This window comes from Macrobrachium nipponense, chromosome 2 (assembly GCF_015104395.2).
Source record: "Macrobrachium nipponense isolate FS-2020 chromosome 2, ASM1510439v2, whole genome shotgun sequence".
In the NCBI taxonomy this organism is placed as follows: domain Eukaryota; kingdom Metazoa; phylum Arthropoda; class Malacostraca; order Decapoda; family Palaemonidae; genus Macrobrachium; species Macrobrachium nipponense.
This window is the reverse complement of record NC_087201.1, coordinates 106,163,536-106,179,661: the sequence shown is the minus strand read 5'-3', so window position 1 is coordinate 106,179,661 and position 16,126 is coordinate 106,163,536. Positions and strand designations below refer to the sequence as shown.

Here is a 16,126-nt window from a genome sequence, read left to right as displayed (position 1 = left end):
AGGAACTGAACGAGCAAGGGAGAAGTTTCAAAGGTTTACAGCATTTACTACTACTACTATTACCGCCAGCGCCAATAAACTTTGATTGTACTACGCAGCATCCGTTGAGTTGGCGCTTCCGCGGTTGATTTAATTGTATATACTGCAACTATGTACCTATGTCTTTGTAGAAGACTAACGTTGCAATTTGAATGTCATTAGAGTTCCAGCTTAACCTGTTCATGTTATCTTACAAACGTAAGTACTATGTCGGCTCGGGTTGACGCACCTAGTAGGTAATGTACCTACCTACCTAGTACTTACCTAGGTAGTAGTACTAGGGTATTTTGAAATGTGAATTAGCTAGGTAGGCTAGCTAGGCTACTAACCTTACTATAGTCGATTCATTTAAGGTAGATTATTGCGCCTACGAGACGTTTGTTTGGCGGCCTCTGATTGGCTGGTACCGGGAGGTAGGCCGCTCGCTCAGTCTCATTATTTTCTACTGTGGCTTAGAAAACTAGCAGTAGGTAGTACTAGGTATTATGTTTACATTTCTTCAAACAACTCACGCTTTACTCAAGATAGGAAAATTTTGGTCATATCATAGGATTCGGCTATTAATTGTACAACCAAGTCATCTTTTCCTGAAATCAATAAGATAAAACACAAAGGAATTACAATGAGTAGGGTAAAATATCACAGCAGGCCAAGCAGGCCACCTACAATCAACGCTAGCCACCCTCCGAAAAAGTACATTATAACGCGTCCTGACACCGGAGATGGGCATCAGTCGCGACTTCTTGTTAGTGAAAAACGGAGCTAAAGACCTCTACTCTCCTTTCGAAGTAAGTATTTTCTCCAAAGTTAGAAATTAAGGCCAAATTTTAAGATTTAAACAGAGGGTACTGAAAAGGGTGGCTACGGCAGTGGAAATCTCACCAAAACGCTTTAGAAATTTTTACTTACAACTAAAAATGTTACGGGGAAGAAATTGACGCTATCTTGATGTTTACGGAGTCGCTTGTGTCAACAAACTTCCCATTTCATGTGCTAAATCTGCACACCACTTGTACACCCATAGACGCTGGGGCACTTTCATCACAACAATCGTAAACCAACCTCTTACCAGAACTTATTCGTACTTATTCAAGGGGACTACGGCATTCTTTGCTGCGTTTTGCGCTCTTCAATTGTTTATCAGTGTTGTCAATTGGTATGTGTTTACCCTCCAAACTAGGTATAAGACTTACACAAAAACCGGGGAAATAAGTGAAATTAGCGTAATCTATGTAGTATATATACATATTAGAGCAATTTTATCATTACTGCATTACTATGACAACTAGAATTCATGGAAACAGTTTGTAAATGCATTGGTGTATGTGTGACGCTCCACTAGATTGGCAACGATGAGCCATTTTTTCCTCACGTCGTCTGCTCGTAAGTATACATCGAAAACATTTGTAATTTTTGGGGGTTAATTGGTTGCAAAAACGGGATAATGGACATGAATTAAATAAACATTTTTGAAGTAGAGTTAAACTAAATATTGAGTAAAGTAAACAAATTAAGGGAATAAAGCTTTGCATCTCATAATCAGTGTTGTCTTCTGCTGCTCGTAACTTTGTTTACGGACGTGAGTGCTTAGGAACACGAACAGCAATGTGGATCGAGTGCACTGTGAGTGAATTAAGACCAAAAATGATGTATGAATTACAATCAAATAAGCACTGTGGAGTTTCAGTTGTGATGGCAGTAAGGATAAAACCACTGATTACAAGGTAAGAATGATTCAGTTTCCAACCATAACCCCGGAACCCCGGGAATAACAAGTTCATACTTTCACTAATATAGGCAACAAAATGTTGTTTTATTGTGCTGATTACAACTGCAATCTTGAGTAAGATCAATAAACGTTACATACATACGCTAACATTGTTCAAATGAGTGCTGGGAAGGCTGGGGAAAGATGGTGGCCGTCACTGATGAGAACCGTCCATGCAAAACGTAGCCGCCATATTGGATTTCAAAACTGCCTTGAAAACATATTTTACGAAGAGCTCACATGCTTATTTTAGTTCGTATGGGGCTTTCATATATCACAATATGTTGACGAAACTTCAGTCTTTTAAATGGTATGCTTAGAGTTGCAATTGTATTCATGTTTCACCAATTAAATATCGAGTGAATAAGACCCGTCCACCGTGATGAGGGTTGGCCTGTCGTGATATTCTACCCTAAAAGTGAAAAGAGAAGCATTTAATTCTATATACCTGTTTTTATCATTGGATTTTACATCATTAACGCGAATAAGATAAAATAAAACTTGTGTTTTCATACAACAAATTCACCCTGTATACGCTGGTGCTTTCAGATTTTGGATGCGTGTAAAATGTGAGGAGAAAATGAAGAATATGTCTTATTATGTTGCATCAGTAAATGATTCAAGTTTGACAGTATTGCTGAGAGAATGAGATCTGCAAGGCGTCGTCGTTGTGTTAGTGGCCTCAGCGAGAGATTTTAGTTGCCAATTAGCGATATAAAGGTTGCAGTTTCGACTATTTACCATGCTATATTATTACATTTTCTGAAACTATATGCACAGAATTTACATTATAACAGTCGAACATTTTAAATCCAATATCATATACTAGTATGTCGGGACATATCTGATAAGGAAAAAAATAATAATAATCAGATGGATGCATCTGGTATCGTTAGCTCAGACCCATGTGGGCCGCAGGGAATTCAATCCAGCAAAGAAGTTGAACTCTGTGGAAAGACGACTTCACACTCTTCAACTCAGCCTAAACTTTAATCAGGTTGTTTCAAGATATTGTTTCTAATTTTATTTTATGAATACATTTTCAAATGAAAGAGACATCAGAGACTTATTTGAGTGATATAAAATAATAATCTCAGAGAAGTAATAAACAACAAATAATTAAGAAAGATTGACTTCCTATCAGGCTGAGTCAAGTACGGCTACAACATAATAAGACATATTCTTCATTTTCTCTTCACATATTGCACGCATCCAAAATCTGAAAGCACCAACGTATTCAGGGTGATTTTATTGTATGAAAATACAAGTTTTAATTCATCTTGATTGGTTTCAGGAAAAGATTATTTAGTTGTACAATTAATACCGAATCCTTTGGTATGACCAAAACTTTATTATCTTTTGGAAAACGTGAGATAAATGAAGAAATATAAACATACTGCATTTTTTCTAAGTCACAGACGAAAATATGACAATGAGCGAGCGGCCTACCTCCCGGTACCAGCCAATCAGAGGCTGCCAAACAAACGTCTCGTAGGCGCAAGAATCTACCTTAAATGAATCGACTATAGCTATACTCTGTTTTTTTCCATCTGTCCATCCACCTGTTGTGTTTTCGTATGGTAACACTGCGTCTCGGGCTTTAAATAGTTACGCTATGTGTAAGTTTTTGGTAAATAAAAGAATATCTGGGTGTACATTTACAACTGAAAAGTGTTTTAATAATTTACAGTATGCGAATTACACCATTAATTATTCGAAATAAGGTTATTATTATTGTTGAATGTAAGCTGAATGTAACTATCTAAAGCCTGGGACGCAGTGTTACCATACGCAAACACCACACACTGGTGGACAGATGGAAAAAAATAGAGTATAGGGTAAAAAACCGCAGGGTACAGAGTGGACCATGTATGATCAGCGTGGACAATCCCAAAAAAAGTACATTATAACGCGTCCTGACATCGGAGATGGGCATCAGTCGCAACTTGTTGGTGAGAAACGGAGCTAAAGACCTCTACTCTCCTTTCAAAGTAAGTATTTTCTCCAACGTTAGAAATTAAGGCCAAATTTTAAGATTTAAACAGAGGGTAGTGAAAACGGTGTCAAACGTAGTGCAAATTACTTACAACTCGAAATATTTAGAAGATTGACGCCATCTCGATGTTTACGGAGTCGCTTGTGTCAATAAACTAACCATTTCCTGTGATATATCCGCACACCACTTGTACCCACAGACGCTGGGGCACTTTCATCACAACAATCGGAAAACTTTGCCTCACCGAGTAAACAACTGTTTTGTAGAAGACGACGACGAAGAGTGCACTTCGATAATTTTTTAAATAAGTAAAACATCAATATTTTACATATTTATGATGATTAATTGGAAAATATTTGTTATTGAAAAAGTAACTCGATTCTGACTCAAATTTAAGTAATTATTTTTTGGAATTAGAACGTTCTTTTAAGTCCTGTATTATGACGTCACGACATCTTGACTTTCGTACCTATTGTAAATAATTGCTTTACTCAACTTTCTTGCAGAACAGTTTACCAGTTATTCATGCAGATTATCAGCTATTCATGTAATTGTTTTAATCGTAATGCGCATATATATCTTTATTATTTACTTTTTGGATATATGAAGATGTTTTACTGCCGGATTATCGCCGTAGTGTGACGCAATCGTTTTCAGTCCCTGGGCCCCTGTTTTCGCACCATAAGAAATTATGGGGCCGAATTTGCAATGACCAGAAAGTCGTTAAAAGAGGAAGGTTAGGATTGAGGGGCATATGTTTTGATTGGGAAAAATACAAATTTATTCAATAGCTAGCTTGTAAAAATACTTGATTACAAAAACTTGATTGACAACTAAGCAGCATACCTACTATGGGTTTCAGAGACAGTCCAAGCACGTTTTTGGGCAATACCTATTTCTGTAACGAACACTCATATCAGAACGAGATTTTGCTATAGTGCATTACACCCAGTGCCGTAATTTATAAGGGTATCGTGAATCACTAATCGTAAAGAATAATGACACTTGTCCTTGTACCAAGAGACAAAAACTCCATTATGCAGAAATGGATACGAATGCGTAAAAAGTGGCAGTTGGCGTGGCGTGGGGTGTAGTGGTAGTAGTTGCCGCCTCAACCTGTGGACCGGCTCTCTCAGTTGGGGATTTTGATGTGGGAGAATTCTAAATGGAAAGAAGTTCGTGGTAGTGGTCTCACTCGCCCCAGTTACCATACCGACATCCTTCTTTTATTTGGGTGAGCGAGTCAGTTATACTGACATCTTTTTTATTTATTTTTTCTCTGGTATTTGTTAGCTCATTTACCTTAGAAATGATGAACTAAATGATTATTTCACTGGGCGACACGAACCCATCGCCCAGAAATAGATTTTTCCTACGTCAAAATCCTTTTTATCTGCATTTAACTTTGCTCAACTTTCGCTCAGATTTGCGTGAACGAAACGGTTTTAGGAAATGAATGCTTCGTTTAACAGAGTGAGAACATTGCAAGTTCAGGGAAGAGCGGGCAAGAACAGTCAGTCCTCTTCTCTTTTATCCTCTACTTCCTGGTTATACCGGAATGAACAAGAAAATAAGAGGAATTCTATGGAGTCTACTCCTCTGAGTTCAAACCTGAGAGACTATGTTTTTGGTTCAATCTTAGGATCTTGGCGAACATACGTCAATCTGTTCAGGATGGATAGTACCGAGAGGTTTGAACACCTCTCCAGTGGTACTGTTTTGGGGACAACCATTTCAGCTTGAACTAGTCTTCTTCGGTATCCTGTTATCACCATAGAAGTCTCCCTTTGGGAAGACTTCACCTTTGCTCTCTTCATTAGAGAATGAAGGTCTGCTTCCAGTCCTTATTCTTGTCCCGCGAATGAAGAAGAATTAGGCTGGAGTGCGTTTTACAGGAACCTACAAATATACTAGTATATTTCACTCGCAACATGCTTCTGTTATCAGTTTCATTGTCCAAGTAGTAGCCACATATCTGTAAATTAATTCTTCTGGTATGTTACCAAGACGAATAGTACCTTCACTTAATCTGAAACTCAGGTCAGCCTTTCGAGTCTCCCAAGAGTTACCAGTTTTGATTTTGAGATAACTTATGGTTTTATACATTCAACTTCCCTGTCAGATATATACTTAGCCAGGTAAGTATGTATAAAACTTTATTGTATCATAACAATATCATTTTTGTTTCCCAACAACACTAAAGCATTAGCATTATGACTGAACAAGTGGTTTTTCTTCCCTCTCATTTCGGTTGAAATGCAGATGCTTGAGCGTATCTTTTTTGTGCTCGATGTTTCTAGCCAAACGCATTCCTTCATGGAATGCACTACCAGGCAATTCGGTTTGACAAGTCGGGTGAGTGATATTCAGTTTGGTATTGTTTCTCCTTTGTCGTGGATTAACTACCAATTCGAATCTCTCTACCCGGTAATCACAGACTTAGGTCTTTGGTTGGATTGGAATTCTCGCATAATGCCCATCTCTCCTGCACTACATTTACCATTTTAAGTGTTTTCAGACAGAGATACATCTCATTAAACTCGTTATCATCTTTCTGTTTACCCCACGGAATAACATAAGTCTGTAGCTTAGTCTTCTGTTCCATCACACCTGCCCCATCAGCCACTACAATGATGCAGAATGATTTTCTTCAGACAATTTGAGTTTTGTCTTATATAGTACATTTCCTAATTTGTATGGTGTTCAGTTATACTTTGTTCACCCTGAATTGTAATTGAATAACGGAAGACTTCGCCCGTTCTCCACCCGACTAGCTCTGCTTTCAAAGTAAATAGAAACTTACTCCCTGATCCAACCCACAAGAAGTGGTTCTTCAGGCAGTACAATTGTGTTTTCATTACTGAAAGACTTCCTTTTCATTGCAAACTCTGACTTTCTTGCCAAGCACCAGTAAAATAGTGTATTAACTTTTTCAGTCCTCTGTAAAACAACAGGGATTAAAGCTGTCTTCAATGGTTGGTGTCATTGACAGGACTTTTTCTATGATCAGAATCTTGAGAGTTTACTTCTCTCGATTCAGCTGTGAAGACGTAGGTCCATATTCACCTTAGTCATTCACTAGTAATATAGTATTGTTTTTCCTTAGTTAAGATTCATCTACTGATGAGAAACTTCTGTCTTGCCATCACATGGACCTCGGTCTCTAGAAGGCAATTGACTATCGTCTGATGTGCACATGCCTTGCGAGAATCATCATCTCGTCTCTCAACATCGCTGGCGAATAAGATAGATGATTTGTATGGTTGTTCACAGCATAACCCTTCAAAAGGCAGGTGTCATGTTGTGACTATGTCTCGGATGCGTGTCGATGCCTATATCCACGATAGACTGCCAATGCAGAAATGTCCAATGACACGTCTTTCTCCAAGTCATACGAGATCGTTAGAGAGTTCATTGCAGTTGGATATTCCAGTGGGTGTGTACGTTTCATCACTCCGAAGAATATGTCAGACCGGAAGATAGATGAGGTCTCATTGCGACCATATTTATATATTTCTTGCTTCTGGTCTGCCCACAGGTCATTGGAACTTTTCTGTGGACAGGTGGTGGATGCTTGCAGGTTGTGTTTGCTTGCTGCCCTGCTCCTTCAAGAGGACAAGTTGCATCTCGCCTATGGTGTGCGGCTGTAGAGGTAAGAAGGATGCAAGAGTGACTGGCCCCTCCACCTTCCTCTCCTCGTCCTTCTACTCCTCTTCCTTCGTGTTGAGGATAGGACTCAAACTTACACTCGGTAGTCGGGCGATTGATGCAGTAAGCTTACACCTCGAGCTTCCTTTCTATTTTTCTTATCAGAATCATAGAAGCAATCCCATTCCTTCCCCATGGAGACTGGCAATAATGCAAACCCTTCCAAGAACTTTACATTAATGCCCCCGACTCTAAATAGTCTTCCCAAGCCTTTTTCAGATGAGTTACAATTCATCACTCATTTTGAAAAGACCTATACTCTGATCAAGTTGTCAGAGGCAGGGCACTCCTTGCTCTTACAACCAGGAGGAATAGCCCTATAGTACTGCTAAATTTAAGTTGCTAGTTGTAGCTGAAGCTGAGGAAAGAATGTTCATCAGCTAACGACTACTATCTTGCATTGGCAACATGGAAACTTCGGTATAGCACCATCAAATTTGACTGTAAACAAAATTTGAGCGAAATTATGTTTTAATCAAAACTATTTGCCATGAAAGAACAGATTTTACTGTGTTCACTCTGATAAAAGATAAATTTGTAAAGCTCATAATATTCTGATGAAATCAAGTGAAAATATCGAACGCAATCTTGATTTTTTATGCAATAAATATTCCACCGGCACCATCTACTAACAAAAAAAATAACTAAATATCCTTCACAACGATACATATTCAAGTGATATTTTGACTTAAAAACACTTCCTGTAATGTAAAATAACTTTGTCCCATATCAATAGAGTATCTACAGACTCTTTTACACTAACTAGAAGCAAGGAAATTGCTCTGATATGAACTCAATACAGCAAAATAAACTTACCTCACAATCGTCCTTAACTGATATCTAAACCAAAACATTAATTGCTATGTTTGTATTTCATATTACAATAGTAATATGAAAATACATACAATATTATTGGATGCAGTGAAGTAAAGCATAATTTTTAAAAGATCCATGGAAAAGATGCATATTCATTATGTTTGTATTTTGTCATATGATACTAGTACGTGAATATTACATATGCTAATTTTATATCTCGTATGATGCAATCCCCTTGAAATTAGCTCCAAAATTAGGTCTTCAAAAGGCACATGATGTGTGAGTAAATACAGTATATATTAGAAATAGATATGCTAAATTCACTTATTTCCACAGTTTTTAGTAAATCTTATCCCCAGTTTGGAGGGTAAACACATACCAATTGGCAACCGGCAGTCCTTTACAATAGGAATTACTTAAGGTGTAGCCTAGTTGTGGCTGCTGAATTCTTCAAAGAAGGTGGTTCGATAGTTAACTACCGATCCAGTCGTTGCTAGTCCCTCTGACTAGATGTAAACATTCCAATTTGCTTTCAGCCGTCATTGTGGAAGGATGTGTTCTTCACTGCTCTCTACCCGACTGTTGTTCGCTATTTCTTCAATCTTCTATCCCGGTGGGATTATTCCTTATTCTTTTGTATATTTGTGGTTGCTTATTTGTTGAAATGAATACCCAGCAAACTCTTGACTTACAGCCTTTGTTGCCCTCTGCCCCCAGCTGGTGCTGCTCTGGGGTAGACAGCAAGAAGTGCGGAAAGATCTGCACCTCATTTGAGGTAGATCCTCACTCCCTGTGCGCCTCCTGTGATGGGGAAATCGTGTGGAGTGTTCCTTTTGGTCTGCTGCTCAGTGGGGAAGTTTGCCAGAAGGAGGAGGTTTGTGAGAAAACCTAAACCTGTGGTGGGGAGTAATTTGCCCCCAACCTCTCCTAATACATATTGCAAACATTTCGTCTTCCTACCTCTCTAATGGCAACTGTCTTGTACTCTCTGCCACCCCTACTGGGGAGGCCTCTCTCTCTGCTTCCTCCTCTGACGAGTTGAGGGGGGAAGAGAGCCGGGTGCTGTAGCTGCAGACTTGGCTAACGCTCCTCACAGGGTCTCTGCCTCTCCAAAGGTCCTCCTTTGGAGCAAGGAGGGACTCCCCCAACCCGACTTTTGCTTCTGCAGGAGAGGTGTCAGGACTAGGCTAGGCATGGTCTTCACTAGGATTCGTGGGTGCTCCCTTGGTAGAATTGCTGCTGGCTCATCTGAACTGTGCATCCAGCAGTACTGTTACCCACTGTAGTCACCACTACCATTGATACCATGACCCAACCCAGCTACTACGCACCACCATGTCTGGTTTGGTCACACAACCCCACGAGAGTGTCGTCTTCACTGGTTGGGGTGCAACAACATATGCCTTCACCAACCTACCGATGCCTCTGTTTCCCCTCCTGTTTCAGGATACCATCGTTGGTAGTGTCAAGGTGTCCTGCTCTTCCTTGTCACCTATGGCTATGACAGGGATACCAGCCATACCTACGATTATGCATGCTGCAGACCACACACCAGGCCCTGGCCCTGTTCCTGGGCTTGTCTCTGTTGCTGACCCTGATCTTTCCTCCGAACCTGCTCCTGCCCCCATACATGTTTCTGGCCCTGGACCTGTTCCTGCCCTCGGGCCTGCTCCTACCACCAGACCTGCTCCTGCTGATGTTCCGTAGTTGGCCCTGACTACAATCCTGCAGAAACTGTCAAGGAGGAAGTCGGGCAAGAAGAGTTGTCATCATCTGCCACCTCCTCACCTCCCCCTTCGAAGGTTTCTCAACCTAAGAAGGGGAAGGTAGCCTCTCCGCCTCCCAAGAAACCTCGCCTTGAGGCTTTTAAAAGTCTGCGTCCTCCCACAGGGCGGGGTGAGGGGGAGGCAGTTGGCTGTCTTGTCAAGTTGACTCTCTTGTCAAGTTGGCTCTCTTGTCAGCTATCCCACTCCTTCGGGAGAGGGAATCGAGACTCCGTCCTCAAGGGGTAGAGTCTCGGGAACCGCTGGAGCATAAACTAAGGTTCGTCCTCCAGTCCCTAGTTCCAAAGGCACTGTCGGCGGGACCAGGGCTGTGTTAGAGACTCGTTTGTGAGTTTCTCTGAATGTACAACCTCCCAAGGGAAGTTGTACATCCACAGTCAGTGACGGGGAGTCAGCTCTCCGTCACGACAGTGGCACAGGGTGAGAGAAGGGACTGAACTGTGGCTCAGACCCACCTGTGAAGACCAAGCCCAGTTCTTCGTCAGGAGTCATGGTTAATTTCCCCGTTCCTCGGGATAGGGCATCAGGAGATAATAAGAGGAGCTCCCCTGTACAGACCTCTTTGCTAGAGGCTTCAGCCTCTACGAGTGCTGGGGTGTGTCATGAGGATGATGCTTGGTCTTGCCAGGCAGGGAGCCACGTCACTGCTGGCAGTAGTGCTGCTAGCAAAGGTGCTGCTCCCACCAGTGCTGGTACCTGTCCTGCTACCAGTGCTGCTAACGGCGTTGCTACAGCGTGGCAAGAACTGATGCATTCTCCTCTTAATCACACTCTCCTAAACCCATGCACTTGTCCCACAGCGGGTTGGTGCCAGGGTGCAGCTTACTCCCCCTGGCAGCAGCGCTGCTAGGAGGGGTGAGAGCATCCAATCCACTTCTCCTATTCCCTCTACTTCCTCGGGCTACACCGGGAGGGGCAAGATGAATAGTAGGAATGCCGAAGAGCCTTTTCCACGGGATTCAGCACCGGTAGCTTACATCCCTGGGGTTTTAGGCCCCCATTGAACGTACACCCAAGTTGTCAAGGCTGGATCTATATAGGTCTGGCAAGGTTCTCCCCCACGAGCAAGTATATCTGGAGGAACGATCTCTGGGAGGACTGGATGGTCCATTGCCAAGAGACTTATAGACCTCTGAGATACAGAGGACCTTTTGGAGGTGGTTGTGCTGATATCTCAGCATAACGATCTTGGGGAAGCAGCCGCGACCTCTCCTGCAGTAGTTCGCCCCTCCTGCCTCAAGTCTTTTTGGGGACCTAAGAGGGAACCCAGGGCTTCGATGGAACTTCTGTGGTCAGCCATGGCTGACAGAGTGTTGGACCAGGTGAATACTAATCTGGTACCAGGGCAAGAGAATTCACTTAGGTCCAACCGATTGGAAAGACTGCTTCCTCCTCCTATACCTTGGAAAGGCCTCTGCCAACCAAACAGGTGGACCCGGACTTGGTTCGCTGCTGTGGTGGACAAGCGTCGATATGACGATGAGGACTGGCTTGTTCACCAGGCAGTAGTGAAGACTTCTGTGCCTTCGCATTCCACTGCGGCTAGACCTTCCAGGCTGGCTAGTTCTTCCTCGACTCCAAAGAAGGCCTCTTCTTCTAAGGGAACCCAAGGAATTACCCAGCCTTCTTCTTCCTCTTCGAAGGGGCCCCTGTCACGCCTCTTTCAGCCAACCTTGCTTTCAGGGAAGGGAGGTAAGGGTAAGAAGGGGAAACGCTAGGGTCAGCGTTCCCTTCCGGCTGCTGCCATTTGTGGGGGATGCTTATCGAGCCATGGGGCAACTTGGCAGTGATATGGAGCAGGCTTGGGTTGTGGATGCCCTTCGGGAGGGTTATCTACTCCCCTTCAAGTCTCCGCCACCCCTCACCAACCACCCGGTTCGTCTTTCTTCCTACGTAGTGGGATAATCAAAACACCAAGCACTAGTAGAAGTGCAGAAGATGCTTAGCAAGGCCACTGAAGTCGTGTCAGACTGGTCTCCAGGGTTCTACAGCCAAGTCTTTCTTGTAGTGAACACTTGGGGGGTTGGAGACCAGTCATAGACCTTTCTCCTCTGAACTGACTTGGTTCAAGATGGAGAAAGCATGTTCAGTGTTGGTCTTAATCAGGGAGAACGATTTATTGCTTACAGTGGACCTAAAGGATGCGTATTTCCAGATGCCCATCCATCGATCATTCCGCAAGTACCTCTGCTTCGTCCTTGGGGTAACGGTCTACCGGTTCAAGGCACTATTCTTTGGACTCTCAACTGCTCCCCAGGTGTTCACGAGTGTTCAACCTGGTATCAGCTTGGGCACATTTGCAAGGGATATGTCTTTTGAGGTATCTTGACTATTGGTTGGTCCAACTCGCAGTTGCTACAGGGCAGGGATTGCCTTCTCAAGTTTTGTCAGGATCTAGGGATCTTGATAAATCTGGAGAAGTCTGATCCTGATCCCAAGCAGAGGATATTGCACCTGGGCATTCTGATAGACATGGTAGCAGCAAGGGTTTTCCCCTCGGGCTCTCATATCAACAGGCTCAGAGAGGCAGCCTGGCTGTTCCTGTCAAGGCAGGAACAGCCTTCTCGGCTCTGGCAAGTCATGATTGGTCACCTGTTGTCATTGGAGAAGATGGTCCCTCAAGGGCATCTTCACCTTCGGTCTCTCAAATGGAGACTGAGGGAGTATTGGTCCAAGTCACAGGATCCTCAGTCATTCCTCGTTCCTCTTGCAGGAGGTAAGGGAAGACATAGATTGGTGGCTAGACAACAGGAACCTCATCGTAAGAGTGGATCTGTCCACTCCCCCTCTGGACATGCTCCTGTTCTCAGACGCATCAAAAGAGGGATGGGGGCCATATCTGGAGGAGTTGCTGACAACACTACAGTAGTGGCATATGTCAGCAAGTAAGGGAGACTTGCCTCCCTCTAGCTACACCAGTTAACAATGCAGGTTCATGAGTGGGCAATAGCTCACTCAGTAGCGCTGTCAGCCAGGTAAATTCCAGGCAAGAGGAATGTAGTGGCAGACAAGCTCAGCCGCCAGAATCAGGTGATGGGAACTGAATGGTCCCTACACCAGGATGTGGCAGAAAGGCTTTTCAGCCTATGTGGGTGTCCAGCCATAGACTTGTTCGCCACCCAGTTTATCAGGAAGGGGGAAGCCTTCTACTCCATTGTTCTGGACCCATGGGTAGCTGCAGAGGACGAGTTCCAACATCCGTGTGACAACCTTGAAGTTTATGCTTTTCCCCCATTTTTCCTGATTCAAGCTGTGATCAGCTGGATGCGGATCACACAGAATCTTCGGATGATTCTGATGGCACCCAAATGGCCTCAGGCTGTTTGGTAGCCCGAACTCCTTGCTCTTTTTTCTGAGGCACCAAGAGAGATACCCCCATGGCAGAACCTGCTGTCAACCACACGTCAAACAGTACTACCAGGAATTAGAGTCTCTGTGTCTTTATGGCTGGCGGTTATTCACCATCTCTTGCGAGTCCTCTGCAGTAGTATACCAGGGAAAGTGGACTTTCTGGCCTGTGGCTTGCCGCTGCCCCCTTGGTTGCATTCACACAGTAGTACATGTAGTGCTTGTTTACTTTGTACCCTCTGTTAGTTTGGACATCACTGAAAATAGGAAGTCATATGATTTGGTTGAACGTGGTTCTGAACTCCTCTCTGGGTACTGGTCTCCTTTGGCCCAGGTACATCAACCAGTATTGGCATTGGTACTGACTGTGTTATGGAACTGTCAGCTCTACTTAGGTTGGTGTAGGGCCCCATCAGTGTTTCCAAGTGTCCACTCTACTTTAGGCTTGAATGCATTTGCATAGTATGCTACAGTGGTCCCCCCTTATTTACAGGGGATGTGTACTGGACCCCCCTGTGAAAAGTTGGAACCCCTATAAAAATGCTTAAAATGGCCTATTTTATTAGTTAGAACTCAAGAAAAAACCACTAAAAAGTATTATGCTGGTTTTTTAATAGTTTTATCACAAAAAGTGCATTTTATGGTGAAATTGATAAAAAAAATTGTGGATATTTCTCATAGAAAAACACTGTGATTAGGTGAATTTCCCACAAATAATGGGGGATATGTTCCAGAAAAAAATCTGTGAATGTGTGAGTCCACGAATCTGGAGAACACAAATATGGGAGGCCCACTGTACTTTGTTGATTGGTTGATCTGATGCCCTTAGAGATGTAGTTACTTAAGAAAAAAGACTGCCTACTCACTTGTTGTCTGAACCTGGGAATTTTTATGAACTAGAAAAGTTGGGTATCATCCCAAGCAGTAGAGAAAGCACCTTGGTACGTTGTTCCTGTCAACCACCTTGGTTTTGGTGGATCTCAACCACCTGTTGTATTTGAGGAAGCTCAACCTGTGGCAGGATCACAAGCTTAAAAGCAAGCGGCAAACCCCCCCCCCCCCAACATAAACTTAATCTATCTGGCTACCAAACCCGCCTTCAGTCACACTTTCCTCTTTACACTACAGAATACAAGCAGGACAATTGACCATATACCTACACACAGAACAAAAAAACAAACCCATGTACTCACCAACTCCAGATACTTCAGGCTATGCTGTGCTGTCTGCCAGTCGAGGTCACGGAGATAACAACAACAAAGACCACAACCAAGAACCACAACCCACAACAAAACAACACACAACACCCAAGGACCACAACCTGACAACTCAACAACACAACAACAAAAAAGGAACAACAACAAAACGAACACAACCACAACCCAAGACCACTGCACAAACAATTACTAACACAAAAAAAATCACAAAAAAGCAACACACACACCCACTAACAACACCAACAACCCTCAACCATATCTCAACCATAACAACTCGCATATAATCCAACAGGAACTCACATACAACGCAACAAAAACCTCACAGCACAACAACTCTTAAGCAACCAATATCAAACCTAGCAACAATCAGCAACAAACCAATAACACACTACATACTTAAAAAACTTTAATGCCCTCAACACTTTCCACAGACCGCTGCCAATACTACTGATTATCACTGCTTCTGACCAAAAACTAAAGACTGACTGAAAAAACAGAAATCTAAACTCCAACAGAACCAGCAGACAATCCAGAACTCACCAACAGCCCAATTCAATTGTTAACCATCCAACCACCAACTACCCTCTCTCTCTCTCTCTCTCTCTCTCTCTCTCTCTCTCTCTCTCTCGTCTCTCTCTCTATCTCTCCTCTCTCTCCTCCTCTCTCTCTCTCTCTCTCTCTCCTCTCTCTCTCTCTCTCTCTCTCTCTCTCTCTGTCACAGATGTTGTCAAATGGAACTCCATAACTCCTCCATAATCCCACAAGATTGACTGCATGTGCACCTATGTTAGTGACAGTTGAAGTAGTCTGGGAAAGGTCATGTCATTCCCATAAAGTTAACACTGAACTCAATCAAACATGTTGCATAATTACTGGTGCCTTAAGACCAACACCCCTTCCAGTTTACTGGTGCCTTAAGACCAACACCCCTTACAGTAGGCCCTTCAGTGGTGTGGTTGGTATGGTGTTGGCGAGCCACCTTGGTGGCCGCGAGTTTGATTCTCGGACATTCCACTGAGGGGTGAGAGATGTGTATTTCTGGTGATAGAAGTCCACTCTCGACATGGTTCAGAAGTCACATAAATCCGTTGGTTCCGTTGCTGAATAACCCCTGGTTCCATGCAACATAAAAACCATACAAACAAAAACAAACAAACCCCTTCCAGCACTATAGATTGGCAGGAATTGTACATCCCATTCAAAGACCCAAAAATATAAACAAGAGAATGATGAAAGGCTCCCACTCTATGATCACCAGGTGGTTGGACAAAGATTAGAATCCTGTAAGAGCTTCATAACCACCACCAGCATCGACCCTAATGAGTCAGCGACTTACCGCCTAGAACGCTGGAGAGAAACTGACCACTGCCCACTGGATGAGGCCATCCAGAGCCCATGTGAGTCTCTTCTCCATGGGACAAACCTTTGTAGAAAGGATTGGGTAACTTAA

At 43.1% G+C, this 16,126-nt stretch overlaps 1 protein-coding gene across 2 annotated transcripts in view; it reads left to right on the top strand.

The window, feature by feature from the left end:
• LOC135220889 (uncharacterized) overlaps positions 1 to 16,126 on the top strand; it is a 115,002-nt gene continuing 98,876 nt past the window's right edge. For both annotated transcript variants that reach the window (XM_064258499.1, XM_064258498.1), the window contains exon 1: positions 1 to 237. The gene's annotated coding sequence lies outside the window, so the exon portion shown is untranslated. The remainder of the gene's footprint in view (positions 238 to 16,126) is intronic.